The sequence below is a fragment of the Rousettus aegyptiacus genome, unplaced genomic scaffold, assembly GCF_014176215.1.
Source record: "Rousettus aegyptiacus isolate mRouAeg1 unplaced genomic scaffold, mRouAeg1.p scaffold_m13_p_14, whole genome shotgun sequence".
In the NCBI taxonomy this organism is placed as follows: Eukaryota; Metazoa; Chordata; class Mammalia; order Chiroptera; family Pteropodidae; genus Rousettus; species Rousettus aegyptiacus.
This window is the reverse complement of record NW_023416289.1, coordinates 4,272,357-4,287,565: the sequence shown is the minus strand read 5'-3', so window position 1 is coordinate 4,287,565 and position 15,209 is coordinate 4,272,357. Positions and strand designations below refer to the sequence as shown.

General features: G+C 45.7%; 1 pseudogene; it reads left to right on the top strand.

Annotated features, from left to right (window-relative positions):
• The first annotated feature begins 13,674 nt into the window (after positions 1–13,674).
• On the top strand, positions 13,675–13,793 carry LOC118611640 (annotated as a pseudogene).
• The last annotated feature ends 1,416 nt before the right edge of the window (positions 13,794–15,209 follow it).

The window sequence follows — 15,209 nt, the reverse complement described above, 5'->3', positions numbered from 1 at the left end:
CATGTCCTACTGCACCTTCTAGATTCTCCAAGGCAACATGGATGGGGAAAGGTGGTAGTGTCTGGCTTTATCTTCTTCGGGATATTGAGCAGAATGCATTTGTCACTTCAACATTTAGTAAAACAATCACCTGAGGTTTTTTAAAATTTTATTTTAGTGCACTCTTTATCAGATCGAGAAGTTCTTTTTTCTATTTTGATGGGCGCCTTCATTTTTAGCAAATAAGTGACATATTGAACCCTTTTCCCTTATCTAAGAAGATGATCATGTAATTTTACTCCTCAAATTTTGTGATAATAGTGAATTTACTTCTTGATTTCCAAAGATTGAATCAAGCTTACATTCCAGAGATAAACCCAGATTGTCATGATGCGTTATCTGTTTTATGCATGACTGGATTTTGTTTGCTAATATTTTCTTTAGAATATATATATATTTTTTTCACGTGAAGACAATGACTGGTTTTGGAATCACAATTGTACTACTCTGATAAAATATGTTGGAGGACATTTCTTCTTTTATCCTCGTCTGGGAAATATTGTATTCGCTTGGAGTCATTTGTTCTTTAAAATTTGGTAGAACTCACCAGAACACTATCCAGAACTAGAGTTCTCTTTTGTTTGTTTTATAGGAACTATCTTGAACTATGGATAGAATTTCTTTGATGAGTATAAGACTATCTTAATTTTCTATTTCTTGAGTCAAATTTTTCAGTTGTACTCTCTCTAAAATTTTGCCCATATTATCTGTTTTCAAATGTCTTAGAATAAATTGTTACTAGTTTTATTATTTTTAAATGGTGGCAGCTCTGTGATTATTCCACTTCTTATTTCCAATCTATTTATTGACTTCTGTCCTCCCTTTATTCTTAATAAGTCTCCTCAAAAGTTTGCCAATTTTATTCTTCCTTTAAGAAAACCGACATTTGGTTTTGTCAGTACTCTACAGCATACGTTTATTTTTCACCTCATTAATATCACTGTTGTTTTTATTATTTCCATCATTCCATTTTTGAATTTATTATGGTCAAACCAAGATGGATGTTTAGCTTATTTAATATCAGCTTCCTATTTTCTAATATAACCATTTCTACCAATGTCTTGGAATAGTGCCTTGCCCAACAATGTGTAATTAAAGTATTTTTATCGTCCATTAAATGTTAATCTGTGTTAGCTGCTATTGTTGATCAGTTTTTGATTATATGATAATATGATTATACAAGGCAACCTTTTAAAATTTGTTAGCACTAGTAATAAGAAAACTACATGGCCGGTTTTAAAATATGTTTAGTAAGTATCAGTTAGTGTGTAGTCATCTGTTTATGTCCATTAGATCGAGCTTATTAAATATGCTTTTCAAATATGCTACACATTTGCTCATCTTTTTTAGCCATTTAATATGTCATTTATTAAGATTGTATTAAAATTTTTCATAATGATTCTGACTTTTATTAATTTTTTCTGGAATTCTAGCATTTTTTTGGCTACTTTACATATTTTGAAGCCGTGTACTTAAACACTTCTTATTTTAGAAATATTATATATTCTTATTTATTTGCTTCTACTATCATTATTGTAGTTACTATCTTTATCTTTGAATATTTTTGCCTTAAATTCTATTTTATCTGAAATGAAGCTAACCACATTAATAATCGATGATTGATTTTTGCTATGTCTTTTTATATCCTTTTATTTTCAGACTTTCTACATCTTACATTTTAGTTGTCCCATGCAAACGGCACATGCTTGCATTTTATTTGTGTTGTTTTAACCTAGTACATAATTTTTTCATAAAGAATATATTTAATCCATTTACATTTGTTGTAATTACTGATAAACTTGTATTCATTTTTACCACTTCATTTCATGCTTTCTAGATGTTCCATTTTTTCTTTCTTTTTCCCTCCACTTCTTCCACATTCTTTTATTGAATGTTTCCCCCACTTGTTCTATTTTTTCACTTTATCACTTTGTAAATTACTCACTTTTTAAAAAATTTTAGTGATAATGTTAAAGATTTTGCATGCATATTTACAAAGCCCGAAGTTAATTAATGTCTTTATCTTTCTGCTAAAATTCGGGTTACTCTAAATCCAGCCAACCCCTCCAAAATGTAATTTTTCCAGCTTAGCATCTCTCTATATTTTTAACTCCTTAAAATAGAATGTTATTTGTAATCAATCAACATTTGTCTGAATTTAATTTTAAGTATAAATCTATTATCACAGACTTCTTATGGTATTATTTTCCTTAAATGAAAAATTTTTAGCGGTAACCTCAAGTTCTGTTTGACTGAATACATTTTTTTTTTTTGCACTTAATGTTTTTATCTTTTATGCTTTTTTATTTTTGTCATAATGTGACTGGGTATAGTTTGTGAGTGAACTCTTTTTTTTGAACTGAAGATTTATATCTTTCATAAAATTTGGAAAAATCTTAGCCTATAAATATCGCCTCTCTCTCAGTTTCTCATTGTACCTTTCTGGAAACTTGATTAAACATATGTTGGACCTTTTTCTCTCCTCTAAACTCCTTCGTTTTTCTCCTATTTCCTGTGTACGTATGCTGAATTCTGGATAATTCCTTCAATTTGAGCATCTAGTTTACAATATCTTTGGCTATTTAGAGTTTACAATGAGAGCATCCATTAAATTTTTAACTTGCAAGTCCTATATTTTTTTAAGTTTTAGAAATTTTATTTGGTACTTTCTCAAATCGACTTTATTATTTGTATTGTTTCTTGGTCCTAATTCATATTTTAACCTCTACATGTTTTCTAATTTTACTAAACATATTTTGTTTATATTTTGTATTTCATGATTTTATTGTCAAACGCTTTACTGTTGTTATTCTCTGGTTTTTACTTTAATTAGCTCAAATTCCTTTTGTGCTTGTGATGTTCGACTGCGAGCATATATTTCTTGGAATTCTATCCCTTTAAAAAAATATTTGATTTGCTTCTACCTGTTTTCTAGGAGCTCCATAACCTTGGGACCAATTTAAAATAAGACCTCAGCTTGAGGGACTTTTGGAAAACAATGAAGCAAATTTCATGATTAAAAATTTTTCTTCATCCATTATGCAAATGGAGTGGTCCAGCCCAGTTTCCTCGCTATTTCCTGATGTAGTACCTGTGTGCACAGAACTAACTGTGCACACAGGTACTACATCAGGAAATAGCGTCCGTGTGGTAAGGAGGAAGTGTTCTGGTGTTTCTTTCATGCCTTGTGTCTTCTGTAGCCACTTAAAAGGCAAGAGCGGGAAGGACCCTGCCCTGCCCTCTTGAGATCCCGACTTCCCTTTCGTTTTCTTCCCCCTTGGGGATTCTTTACATTTTAAAGGCACGCAGGTCAGTATTCCATTTAAAAATATAAGGAGTTTTCCTTGATTATCTTTTTCTTTTTTTTTTTTTAGCATGGGTTTTTTTGTTGTAGTTTTTTTAATTTCAGCATGAACATCCTTTGGTGTGTGCTTGTGCACAAAGGGCAATCCATTCCATCTATTCCAATTGTAGAAGCAGAAAACCTCTCAAACAATTTTTTTTCTCATAATGTTCTCTCTCCCCTGAAATTATTCCTTGTACCGCAGTGTAAAATAGATTATTATTTTCTCAAACCTCATCGATTCATGTTCGCGTATTCTCACTTGTCAAATGAATTAGGAGAAAGATGAAACTTGCAGACGTTTTGGATAATACAAATATTTTTATTCGAGGGCTTCATGTAAGCTGCTCTTGCATTCTGTCACGTAAACTCGTCTCTCTAATGCCAAGGAGACACATATGTGATGTGATACAGGGAATCTTATGCTCTGAACCAGAGCTCGATGGCCCTTAGCAGCTAGGAGTAGCTCCCTAATTTTTTTTTTTTAAGTATTGATTAAAAACAAAATTGAAATATCCTATTATGGTATCACATTAACAATATGGGGTGGAAATAAGGATTTCACACCAGTACCTCGAGAGCCCTCACATTTAGGGTTCATGTTTGAAGTGAGCACTTTGATTCACTGAAAAATATGAATGAAGAATCAGGGACAGAGGCTACACGGTGGAAGCCTGTAGTGATTCAGAGCTTGGGACAATAGTGATGTGCCCCCTCCTTGCTGGTCAGGACCAGGAACTCGGGAGCGAGATAAGCCGGGGTTTGAATCCTTTATTCTGTCATCTGACCTCTCTCTCTATGCCTTCGTTTCCTTTTCTGAAAGTGGGCATCACGTTAGACCCCGCTTCGTAGGGCCGGTGTGAGAATTGACGACATCGTATCTGACAAGTACTTAACCGCGGTTTATGACCTATAGCGAGAGCTCAAAAAATTACGTGTTAGTATTGTCGGGATTTAGTACTGTTTGTTCAAGATGAAGTGATACAGTCAATACCTTTAATTATGCACCAGCTGGCCAGGAGCTGGGGTTCACGCTTATCATCCTGTGGTCGTGATTAACAGTGCCCCAAAAGTCGCAGGAAAATTCTGCAAATATCCTTGGAACGAATGTGTTTTCAGTCCATAATACAAGTGACCATATCATAAGACATTGTGCTTGAAACTCAGACAAAGATGGAAGGGCGTTGCACACAGGCATCCAGACTACATCCCGAGTCCTAAATAGTAGAAGCCGCTCTTGGGCGCAGAGGGGCAAGATGGTGTCCCATTATGTAATGGAGTCGACATTAAGCTAAGGAAGGGAGTGAATTTCCTTTTTATCTGTTGTTGGATGGCAAGGGTGGTTTGAAGAGCATACAAAATGTACACGAAGAAATAAGGAGACCTAAAATGTGTTTAATTGTCGAGATGCTAAAAGCACGGCGATGTGTTTGGGCCAATAGTGCAACTTGATCCAAACTACATTTGGGCTGAGCCGGCAATAAATCGTTTGAGCTGGCCTTTGCATTCACTTAAGCTGATATTGAGTGTCTCATTTCTACAAAGTAAATCACAGTGGCTTTGGTGCCCTATTTTCCATTTTGTGTATATGTAAACTGCGGGATCAATTGGGAGGTAGGATCAATCTGCTATTTATTACCTTGAAATGAGACACCCTTTTTTAAGTGCCCTGTTCCCTTATGATTTCACTCGAGAACAGTATCATGTCCAAACAATATAGGAACGAGCTTTACAGCTCCTGGGTTTTTTTTTTTTTACTTCAGCCTGGATGGATTTATATTGTATATAACTTTCGGAACCTAAATAAGTTACTTAGTGGATTTTGAAACGAGCATGTAAACGAGGAAGAGTCATTTGAGGTTTGGGGGGCGGTCTTAAATCTTAGCAGAATGCACTCATGACCAGACCTTTTTTTTTTTTTTTTTTTTCATTAAAAAAAAAAAAGAAATAAAACGTGCAGGACTCCCATTGACCCACCGATCATGGCTTAACGTTCCAAAGAAAATAAATAAAAATCTCATGTCTAGGGAAAAGAGTTAGGCTCCATGGGGATTCTGTCATCTTGTCATTCGACTATGCGAAGAAACCTTGGCCTCTAATTTATGGGTTTCAGAAAGAATGCCTCCTCACACTGCTGGAGGGCCGAGAGGACAAGCGGCCTGATATATATCAGGAAGGTTAAACCTAATCTGTGTGACCCGCCACCCGCTTTTCCTGATTAAAACATGAGGGCTGGAGCGGCACGGACCCTCTCTCTACAGCACTGTCTGTATCTGAGTCCCTGATCTTAGTCTCGGGTCTCGGGTTATTTAAAAAAAAAAAAAAAACGGTCATCATTTGGCTTGGTGGTGACTTCACAAAACTTCTCTAGCGAGTGTGATAAAACATTTTTAAATGCCCCAAACTGAGTTAGATGAAATTGAAGAGAAACTGACAGTAATGAAAAGCTGGTGACAACCTTGATCCCCATAAATTTGTGTTTTATTAGGGCTTAAACTTAAGGTTAACCAGAAAGAGAAGGAAAGAGAGAGACTAAAATCTTAAAGGTGGTCCAGAAAAGATCATGGCGACAGCTCATATCTCCCTAACCAAGATGACAGCGGAGTCTCTCTTTCTTTCTACTTTCTTCTTTCTTTCTCTTTCTTTCTTTCTTTCTTTCTTTCTTTCTTTCTTTCTTTCTTTCTTTCTTTCTTTCTTTCTTTCTTTCTTTCTTTCTTTCTTTCTTTTCTTCCTTCCTTCCTTCCTTCCTTCCTTCCTTCCTTCTTTCTTTCTTTCTTCTCTCTCTCTCTCTCTTCTTTCTTTCTGTCCCTCCCTCCTTCCTTCTTTCTTTTCTATAGAATAGAGTGCACACATTCTAAAATATATATACTCTATTATGTGTATGTTTTTAAACATTTTATGCTAAATAGTCTCATAGAATTCTTATAGGACTTTTTGGAAGGTAAACTTAAAAAGAAAAGATGGTTCCTTCCTTCACAAAAAAAATAATTAACGTGAATTAATCCTCTAATATTTCAGGATAAAACTCACCTCAGCCTTTCCTTACCCTTCAGAATGCCTAACCTGTGCATTCGAAGCTTTGGCCTCACCTCCAATGGCTCAAGGCCTGTCGGACAATGTGTAAATTAAAAGAGCATTAACGTGTATGCCAGGATAGGACTGAAACCAGGGCATGAGTGTGTGTGTGTGTGTGTGTGTGTGTGTGTGTGAAAAAGTTCCTCCTTTCTTCTTCAATCTTTCAGTCTCCCCAAAACTTGTCTAAAACAGCTAAAGTGTTCTGGGATTTATAGGAAAATTTATTATCTAAAGATAAAATAAAATTTTACAGTGTATGCAGCCTAAGACAGACTCTGAGAATAAATGTAATTCTCCTAAATTATAAGGAACTATAACTTTTGGCTAAGTTCCTGTATTATTGCCACGTAACCTTCAGTCAACCTGGAAGTCGCAAGGGACTTTTGATTCTAAACAATAAAGTTTGAGAGAGACGTATATCCAGAGGGACCAAATTCATAAGTTTACTTAAAGGCCAAAGGGGGCGGGGCCAAGGGGATGGAGAGAACAGGAAGACAGGCCAACTATTCATTTCTTATCATAGCCGGCCAACGTTAATTAAAACATCATTGCAAATGTATATCAGCAGGGAACCTTCTGCGGGTCGAGGAGGCCTGCGCCTGTGTAATCATAAAGAGGTCTCGGTTATTTATCTGATGTTTGGATTTTATCCTTTACCTCCGCAAGCAAGCCCCACTCCGCCCCCCTCGCTGCCCCCAGTTTATTACAGGCACTCTGTGTATCCACCATAAACAGGAGGGACACATATGGGCTCTTGTTTGAACTTCTGTAATGAATCTGTCCAATAGACTATTTCCTTCAAAAGTTATTTTTTATTTTATCGCCGTCTGTTTGTGTATTCTCCCCAACGATCACTGGGCAACATTCGTATCGGTGGGATGGCTTTGAAGGATTCTTGCCCCCGAGGAAATGGGTGATCGACATGGCGTGCCAACGAGGTGGGGTGCTGCTGGGCAGCGGGGCTCCCCGGCCCGCCGGCTGCTTGCTCCGCGAAGGGCGGGTGGGTGGCTCCCTGCCTGGAGCCCGGCTCCTCTCTGTTGTTGTTGGGGTTTGCTTTCCTTTCAATGAAAGATTCGCCACCAGCGATTCTCACTCTCCATCTGCCAGAATTCCCGTAACTCCTCTCCAGAAGCTGAAGGAAGAGCCACGTGCCAGGCCCGGCCCCCGGCTGGCTTTCGGTGGGCACGCACAGCTAAAAACATTTTCAAAAGAATTTGTTCGTGTTTAAAAATTGGAAGAAAAATCTGGGCTTGTAGGACGTTTGCTAGATTTTTTTTCCCCTCTGACCATGGAAACCGCCATGTGGAGATTTTTCTCTTGAAAAAGTAGATCTGGCCAGCGGAGCCTACCTTCTCGCATGGCAGCCGGCCACGTCCCGCCCCCTGGAAGGGATTCAAACGCGGCCCCGTAGTTTAGGCTGATTCCAACCACTGAAGTATCTGCCCCTCGTGGGCACTGAATTTGGCAAACTCAAAATAACCAGTTCTAGAGACAAGGTACCAGAAAGTTCCTTTTCAATTGTCAGGAGATGAAACAGTATGAACCTGAATTTCAGCTTGCTCTGCACGCCCTTAGAAAGGGCGTGGGGTTCCCTTTCGTCGGGAATGCCTTACTCTTCTAGAAAAAATGTTATTGTCATAACCATTAGAAATAACTTATTCCTCTTTGCCTCCCCCCGTACCCCCAGCCGCGGGGTCCAGTTCTCTGCATTACACATGTTCCAAGATTTGATGAACGAGTAAATGAGACTCTTGTTGAAGGCCAAGAGAATTTACACCTGATAGGAATGCGAAATGTATTACTTGAGGCTCTTTTCTAGAATTCTCTTCTGCCTCTTGGTCTAGTGATGGCATCTGGATCTCTCCTCCATCACACCCTCCCCTGAAACCCAACAACAAGGATTGACCATAGAAAGCATGCGATTCAAATTCGTTGGACGAATTAGTTCGTTGATGAAATCTCTGTCATGGTAGCTAACTTTTACTGAGCACCTACGAAATGCCAGGTACTTGTCTGAGTGCTTTGTATGAACGAACTCGAAACTTTATTCCTATTTTATAAGTGAGAAAACCAAGACAAAGATAGGGAAATTTGATTTGGAGTTGCCATATGAATCCAGGCAATGTGACTAAAGCGTTCACTTGGGTTTTGTTGTTGTTTGTTTGTTTTCTTGTTGTTGTTTTTTTGATTTTGGCTCTTTCATTGTAGTATCCTTTTTTGAACTATGATACTACACTACCTATGCACATTCCTAGGGGAAGCTATGTTTACTTAAGCTTGGTTTGATTTTTCTCAAGCCAGTTTAATCTTATGAATAGAAAATACACTCCTACCTAAAGTGCTTCAAACTTTAATTTCAAGAGAATTTTAAAGGACCAGTGGACAGTCCGGGCAAGGGTCTTATGAGCCCAGAGAATCTGGTCCTTACCGAGAGTTGTTCCCTTTTGACCTAAGGGCTCTTGATGTAGTTAGAATAATGCTAGTTTCTGTAACAAGTAGATCCAGCCATATACAATGGTGAAAATTTAGTAGAAGTGCATTTTTTTCCTTGACGGAGGCAGGCATTCCTGGTCGAAGGGGCAGCTCTGTTCCATGCAGACATTCAGGGCTTCAGGCTGATGAGCCTGTTTTGTCTTTAACCTGTTGCCTACACGGTTGGGACGGTTGCGGCCCTCCCAGCCAGCCAGAAGCAGACGAGAGCATAGAAGAGCCCACACAGGAGGGTTTGAGGGGCCTCGCTTGGCAGTGACTCATACCACAGCCTGCTATGTTCCACCGACCAGCTTTGGGTCCCCTGGTTTCTGCTGTTATTAAACTGGGTTTAATGACAGCGCCCACCTTGTTAGCTTGGGGGGATTCAATGAGCTAATCGATAGGAAGCAACTGGTACATTTCCAGCCTGAAACAGTCGTAAGTGCTCCATAGTGTTTGCTGTCATTATGGTTATTATTAGATGGGCCTTCTCGTTTTTCCAGAGCTGGTTGTGCCACTGGGGACGCATCCGTGCAAGGTCTGGTCACCTGGACCAGAATGGAGACCCCCGGGGCCTCCTGTTTCCCAGCGTCCTTCTCTAGCCCACGATGGCACGCGGGGCTTAGGCCACGTTTTTAAGACCTGCTGCTCTCTCTCTGGCTCCCGGGCTCTGGCTCGCAGTTCAGCCTGCTTCCAGGACCCGCGCGTCCCCTGCCCCTTCCTGCCTTCGCGCCTTCACTTCGGTTGGCGTCTCCCGCCCAGAATATCTTTCCTCCCTTCTCTCCAAGCCTCAGTCATCCTGGATGCACGGCCCCCATCCCTGTGCCCGAGGAACCCTGTCCTGAACGCGGGGCGCCGGCCTCCTTCCCCTCTGGCACGTACCGCGCGATCCAGCTTTTCATTAGGCTCGGCTGCGCCAGGGCCAGCTCCCGCCGGCCAGCGAGGGGGCCTGCCGTGCGGTCCCTCCCCATTCTCCGTGCAGGGACGGCCCTCGGGGGCCGGAAGTCTTCCGCGTCCACGCTGGGAGCACTGACCCCACGGCGGATACTGCAGACCAGGCGTCTTCTCCCCTCCCCGCGAGCAGGCCGGGCTGTTAAGCACTTGCCAGCCCAACGCCGGCTCTGTCCACCCAGGGCCGACCGTACTGGACTGAACGTGTGTCCCCCCGGCTGAAGCCCACTGTGCTGGCCGCAGGAGGCGGGGCCTCTGGGGGGCGACTAGGTCATGAGGGTGGAGCCCTCCTGAATGGGACCAGCGCTCTTGTAACTAGGGCTCCAGAGAGCCCTCCGTTCCCTTTCCTGCCAAGTGAGGACTCGACGAGAGGTCGGCAGCTTGCAGCCCGGGAGAGGGCCCTCGCGAGAACCCCGCCATGCCGACCCCCGATCGCGGACTTCCGGCCCCCGGACCTGAGAAGTCGCTTTCCGTCGTGTACCAACCACCCAGCCCGCGCTGACCGAAACGCTGTCCATCTATCCATCTATATCCCTAACCTGTGCCTGGCACTGAGTGTGGCACATAGTAGGCTTTCAGTAATTGAACGCATGAATGAAAGAACGCTGAATGCTATTTTTGTAACCTTTTCTCCCACATTTAAAATGCTAGCGAAGCAGGAATCGTATGTTGCATTCTCCATAGCGCCTCATAGCAGGGGGCACATAGTAGGTGGTCAGTAAAGACTCATTATCGATTTCTTACAGAAAGGAGTTTGACAGCATCCTGCACTTTTAAGCAGAAAATCTACCTTCCTTTTTTGCTTCGTGGTTGACAATGCCCGAGACTCGAACCTACAATGAGCAGGGCAGTTCCATGTTCTTTAAAGCAAACCCAAATCCTCTTTAAGCAGCATCTTCAAAACCTTTGACATCCCCGCAAAGTCTCCTCTGTGCCAGGCTACGATCACCTTGGGGGATTTCCGGGGGGGTCTCATTCTCACGGGTGCAGGGCCGGTTTCAACCAAAGTTCCCATGCAAGGCCTTGCTCGCTCTGGACGGTTTATTAATCTTGGTGACTGGGAATAAGGCCAGAAGCCGGGGCTGCAGCTGAGGGCCAGGGGTCCCCTCCTGGTCCCTTCAGGCTCAGGCGCGGGCTTGGCCGGCTTCGGAGCGGAGGGGGAGAGGCGGCGCGGGTCTGCGCCGAGTCCAGACCCCACACCCGGCCGCACCGGGAAGTGGGGGACGGCTGTTCCTTGAAGAGGCCGTTCGCCTTTAATATTTTACATGAGGATTCTTTCTTTAAGGTTTCCCATGATGTATGGAATGTGCGGAGTTTATGAAAGAAGCAATTAACTGGGCGGAACCCGTAAATCAGGTTGATATTTAAAAGTATGCTCATTTACTGCTCTGCCGTTATAATCATTCCGCTCACCCTCTCCCCGCCCTGCCCCCTCCCAGGCCCACGGGCTCCTCGGGGCGCCGGGCTCCTGGTCCCAGGGCCGCCTCCCTCCCGCTCTGTGCACGTGAGTGTTGGAGCCGGCCCGAGCCAGGCTGCTTCCCCGCCTGGGCTTTTCCCCGTCACAGGCAAGATCAGCCTCTGCCTGTTTCCCTCTTAACAGTTTATAAATCTGGTCGCCTCCATGAGATCGTCAAACCTTGGAAATTTCCTCGAATTCTTGTACTATAGACAGGGCTTTATTAAAAAAAATTGTAGGTGCTATATAAATATGAGGGCTTCGAGGCGGAGGGAGGTGATCTGACCCTTGAGCCTCAGTTTTGTCATCAGAGTAAGAGCGAAATAGGGAGAAGTCTACCTTGACGAGAGGACCGTTAAGGCGCTTAAGTGAAATCGTGTGTTCGCACTTCGATTAGTTGAGCTAGATCGTGGTAACTGCCGTCCGAACTCCAAAGCCTCGGTGGCTTGCCCGGACAGAAGCTGATTTCTCATTGTCTTAAACCCCAGTCCAGTTAGGTGGGTGGCCTTCCACGGGGGGACTCAGAGACTCGGGCTGCTCCCATCCAGTTATTGCCCCATCTCCTGGGGCCCGGGGGCCCTCTGCAGACTCAGGGGACAAGGACATGGGGGAGCCTGGCGGCTAGGGTCAAGCCGGAAGTCGCCCGTACTGCTCCCCCTTTGCGTCCGGTTGGCCACATCCGCCTCCCGGCCCCACCTACCTGCAGAGGAGGCTAAGAAACGCTGCTTTCTTACGTCGCCAGGAAGAAAAGACAACGGGATTAAGTGTCTCTGTCACGGCATCCAAACAATGGCCGTTTCTTCTCTTCCCCTCTGCAAATGGCCAAGCAGTAGGCCAGAGGGGCCAGCCCAGCAATCCAAGGGGGCACAGCCAGGACGGAAACTGGGCCTCAAACCCCAGCCATCTGACTCCCGGGGACTCCTCCCCCCGTGCGCGGCCACAGGGCGGGCGGGCGGGCTGCATTTCATAGACAGGCGCCAGTCTGCTGTTAGTGGGCGGGGGCGGGTTGAAAGGGCGCCAGGCGGTGCTCGTGCTGACCGGTCCCGTCCGCCGTGGGTTTGGGAGGGGCAGGGACATCATTCACGCCACGCATCCGTCGCCTCCGTTCTGTTTTCTCCCATCCGCCTTAAAAACACACATTCCCAGCGGCCTGGTCCCGTAACACTCCCTTCCCACGTTCATAGGTCTAAATACGGCATCCTTCCCCAGTGCCATACGAGGCCGTAAATGGACCTGGCCAGTCTCACCCCAGAAGGACGGTCTCGCAGACCGAGGCAGGCCAGTGAGCACACCCTGACCCCTCGAGGACCTTCACCCTGCCGTTCACGCCGGTGCCTGCCCTGACCTTTCCAGCTCGGATGCTCTTGTCTTGTTCTGTACATTTTCACCCACCAAAACCTGCAGCATATTCCAAGGTGCAATTCAAGAGCCAGTGTCTCCTTCAGAGGTTTCCCTTCCGGCCTTAATAGAGTGAATGAAATCTCTCCTCCCCTGGGAAGAAAATATTTGATTCTTATTATACTCCGCCAAGTAGTATCGCCGTTAATTATGTCCATCTCTTCCTCCCCTAGAATGGAGGCTCCTGGGGGGCAGGAACCATTTTGTGTTTATTGCTTTTCTTGCTGCCCCTGCCTAATCCACAGCCCTTTCCCAAACACACCCACACACATACACGTACACGCTCACGTGCACACACACACAGTACCCGCCACGTGGGGAGTGTCAACGAATGTCTACTTAATAGAGAAATAGTTGAGCGGATGGGGGGTGGGTGGATACCTGGCTGGGGGGCGGGTAGGGTACTCTCCTGTGCCCACCCATTTTATCCACCAGGACACAGAGTCTGAGAGCCTCCTTTCCCCCCCCCCGAAGGACACTTTTCCCAGCAGCAATCTGCTGTTGTGCAGACTTGACCTGTGTTTAATGGAGGATGTTTACTGCAAACCCAGAAATGGCAGCCCCTTGCGGATGATGGTGATGGTGATGGTGATGGTGATGGTGATGGTGATGGTGATGGTGATGGTGATGGTGATGGTGATTTTAGCAGAGTGTCCAGTCAGGTTTCCCCGCAGAATGCCAGAGGACAGCTTCGCCCACCGGAGAGCTAGCAGTTTGGAGCAGGACAACCTGTTGCATGCTTGCCACTACGAACTAGTTTTCCTCAGCCGTGTGGCCAGGCCCTCTCCCTCCTCCCTGGCCATCCCATCCCTGCCCACGAAGGCCATTTTCCAACTGGCACCTGGCTGCCAGGGAGCTGAAGGTGGGCGTGTGTGTGTGTGTGTGTGTGCACGCGCGCGCGCAGGATGTGGCGTTTGCGTTTATAAAGTGGCTCCGCTCAGTCCACAGCCACACCACCCTGAACTCGCCCGATTCCATCTGGTCTCGGAAGCTGAGCAGGGTCGGGCCTGGTCGGTACTTGGATGGGAGACCACCCAGGAAGACCAGGTGCTGTAGGTATAAACAGAGAAAAATGGCTCCGCTGAGAATCCGGCCTCAGAGTTTCAGCTGAGGCAGGTGCTGCCCCGGGGGGTTGGGACAGGGGCTCTGTGGGTGCGGTCTGCCAACAGTCACAGTAACAGCTATAGCAGCAGCAGCGGCAGCCAGGATTCTATAAAAAGCTATTAAATCCTCACTCCTCGGGCTCAAATCTCAGGTCCCTGTCTTACTGTCACGACTCAGCGAAGCAAATAAGGCTGTTGTTCCTTTAGGCGAGTTACCTCGCGAGTCCCCAGGACTCTGTATGGATGATCGTGGCGGTTATCAGGTACAGAAGACTTGGGCTGGACTAAGCACTGTTCCCGGCACGTCATGTCTTAACTCATATAACATCCTAGAACGTCCCCATTTTGCAGATGAGGCAAGCAGGGCACAGAAGGGAGGTGCAGTTAGCTAGGTGGCCAGCCAGCCGGCGGCCAGCTGCTAAGCCCCAGAGAAGCCAGTCGGGGCCACAATAGCGGCTCCCGGGCTGTCTCTCTCCATCCGAGGACATCGGGCTGTTGGCCTCCCGCAGGGTGGGTGGGGACTGTCCTTGCAGGGCCGGGCTGTCCCTGCAGGGCGGGGCTGTCCTGGGTCTCCTTCCCTAGCAACTCCTTCATCTGTGCAGCCCGAGTGTCCTTCTCATTTTTCTCCACCGTCAGCCTTGGGAAGGCGCTTCTGATGGGCGCATCCTTTTCCTCCGCCCGGGGTAAGCGTGGCCCCTCCTGAGCGTCATGTTGTCTTGGGCTACGTCGTGATCCGGTTGAAGAGCAGATTCCGCTCAGGCAGGTCTGGGGCGGGGCCCGGATGGTGCTAACCTGCACGCAGGTGTTGCCGAGGCAACCGCTGGGGTACCACGCCTTGGTGGGGGAGGGGGGTTCCACTCCCTCGCCGTCACTCCACCTCCTGTGAGCTGCCTCACCCAAGGCTCAGAGGGCTCCCTGGCACGCTCCGTGAATCCAGCTCCGGCCTCTGGCCACGCGGGTTATGCCAGAGCGGGCAGGGCTTACTCACCTCATTGCAGGTGAGTCAGAAAAGCCCGCGAGCCTCTCCTGGGTAGGTGACGGCAGAAGGAGCCGGAATGCTCCTCAGTGCACATGCCCCGGGTCCTGTCTCACCTCCACCTCGGGGTCTCAGGCCTCTGGGGGTAATTGGCCTCAAGTTGATGAGGGCTGGCCAGTCCCCCAGCCTCACGCCTCAGATAGAGCTCATTTTATTTCTGGTTTTATGGGGGACATTTATCGTTGGCCTTTGGGTCGTCGATATCTCCTGCGCCCGGTGTGAGGGTTTTATGTGGATACCAGGTCTGATTGCCCTTTAGAAAGGTTCTGCTTTTAATTAAGCTTTTCCTTTCATTTGAGCATGGGGCTTTTGCATTTTAGTGCTTTAAAAAGAAAC